This window comes from Pteropus vampyrus, unplaced genomic scaffold (genome assembly GCF_000151845.1).
Source record: "Pteropus vampyrus isolate Shadow unplaced genomic scaffold, Pvam_2.0 Scaffold177, whole genome shotgun sequence".
NCBI lineage: Eukaryota > Metazoa > Chordata > Mammalia > Chiroptera > Pteropodidae > Pteropus > Pteropus vampyrus.
In genome coordinates, this window is record NW_011888958.1 from 3787364 (window position 1) to 3789708 (window position 2345).

Consider the following 2345-nt stretch of genomic DNA (forward strand, 5'->3'; position numbering starts at 1 on the left):
GCACTAGACTGAGTTTAAATGAGGCAACTCTGTTTAAAGTGGACATCTGTACTCTTCTGTTCTGAAGAACATAAAGGCAAGAAGTCGGTGAGAATAAGTTGTTCTCATTGAAGAGAAAAAGGGTATGACAGCATTAGTAAATATGAAGGGGTGATAACACAGTTCTACAGGCTGGTAAAAATGTTTGCTAGGCCGAAGGATTGCATATAATTTTCTTTTTTAAGAACAAAAAAGGCTTTGAATAATAAATAAGCGTAACGAAATAATTCTGAGGTGACCTCAAGGCATGCCAAACTCAATTCCAATTAGTCATGGACAAAGATAAAAGGAAAACTCTGCAGTCAACCCTTTTGCTAAAAAATTTTTAATACATTCATATTATAGTTAACACGTAGTTCATAAAATTTCATCTGGCATTTATCTTAAAAAGTTGTCTCTATTTTGTACCCTCGGTGCCACCATGAAACTTCAACTTAGGTTGTCCCAAAGAATCTAATAAAGTCTACTCAAGGTGAACATTTGAGTTATTTTCTTTTTAGAGTTAATATATTCAAAATCCTATTATTAGTTAATCTACTGTATTCGTCACTAGACTACGTTTAAAGAGAAAACTGTATTAGATGTGAACAGCTGTTCTCTTATGTTTTAATTTAAGGAAGAAATAATTTGTCAGAATAATGAGGAAAAAAGAGAGTGTGTCCCATCAGTGGACATGAGGGTCAGATCACAGTTCCACAGGCTGGATGGCCAGGGAGGAAAAGCTTTCCAGGCTTCCGTTTTTTAACTGACCTCTGAATCTGCCACAGTCATTCTATGTCCAGGCCACCGGAAGGCATTATGATTATTAGGATTCTTGCTAACACTACACATAACACAAATCTAGGAGATATACGAACATGCATTTTCTTCTTTTCTTTTTTCACTTACTGAATGGTTGAAACTTCCCAGAAAACACCAAAAAGTATATATTTACTTTTGTTTATTATATCAGCAAACCATTAGTCTAAGTAAATGTGACTCGTGTTATTCTTTTTATTTTCAAGAAAAGAATAAATTTTTTTAAGAAAAAAATTCTTAAAATTTCCTCAATGACTCTCCCATTAAAATAAGCAGCCTGGGATGCAATAACCCAACTGAAATAAGAGAAAATTTTAAAAATATCTCATCTACCTATGAGTACATAATTGTCTATATAAAAAAGAGAAAATCCAAAGCAAAAATTCTTGAGAAAATCATTCTCATTTTTTAATGAATAAAGCACATAAGTTAGTCAGAGATCATTATCCATTAACATCACTCTATGTTTCTTGCTAGATGTTTACAAAGAATAAAGCAATTTAAAAAATTTTTGAAAGGAGTAAAAAGTGTGCTTTCCTTAATTCAATTTTATATTCTAGAACAATGTTACTCAAAAAATAAAAAAATAAAAAGGTGTAAGTAAGTGTGATTTAATAAGATACATATAGAACTACATAGAAAGTATAAGGTTTTGTGCTTTTTTTTTTTTTTTTTTTTTTTTTTTTTTTCTTTTGGAGAGAGAGAATTGTTTGGGGTATCTTTTAAGAAGAGAAAGAGCACTTAGGAAAGAAGTACGTATTTAGAATGCCAAGGGAAGAGTCATGCCACCAGCAGGTCTGGAAAACTGTTCAACTGTGGCCCGCTTGTCTGTTGCCTAATAGGGCTGGGCAAGTAGGAATGCCTAAAAGAATCTCCCACCCGATCTAACAGATCTACAGTACTAGCATCACCAGATATTACCACCATTTAAAAGAAGTGATTTAAGTGCCCAGGGGTTCAGGTTATTAAACTAAGCAACTCAAAAGACAAGGTAATGCCGCTACAACATAAAAGCTAAACAAGCATGGCCTTGTAATAATCCTAAAACTTGAGAGGCCTCTGCTAAAAACTGTCACATTGAAGTATATCAACCAGGAGCTAATATTTAAGCGTTTAAAATACTATAAGATACACAGAAACTGTACTGAAAGCGCCCATTTCTATAGTATACAGGTTCTCAGGAGGGGAAAAAAAAAGTCAATCCTGAAAATAACTTAGAAGTTTGAGGTGAAAACCAGAGGGTGCTCAACAACATGCACTGATTTTTTTCTTTCCTGAACTACCTGAGCTATGGCCACCTTCATGGAGCATGCCTGCAGGCTGCTTGCTCACCACTAAGGAATTCCTGATGGTTCCAAAGATACTACACTCTCAAATACAGTTTTTCAGCTGTGTTGCTAATAAAAAATGTGGGCTTTTCAAGTAGCTAAAAATTATAGAGATCCAAAATTCTTTCTTAGATTCCACCTCTATTAAAAGAAGAATGATGCTGGATATGCTCAAATGAA

The 2345-nt window shown here is 33.9% G+C and overlaps 1 protein-coding gene across 10 annotated transcripts in view; it reads right to left on the reverse strand.

Annotated features, from left to right (window-relative positions):
• Positions 1–2345, reverse strand: part of SIPA1L1 (signal induced proliferation associated 1 like 1) — a 348029-nt gene that overhangs the window by 266989 nt on the left and 78695 nt on the right. The window lies entirely within an intron of this gene.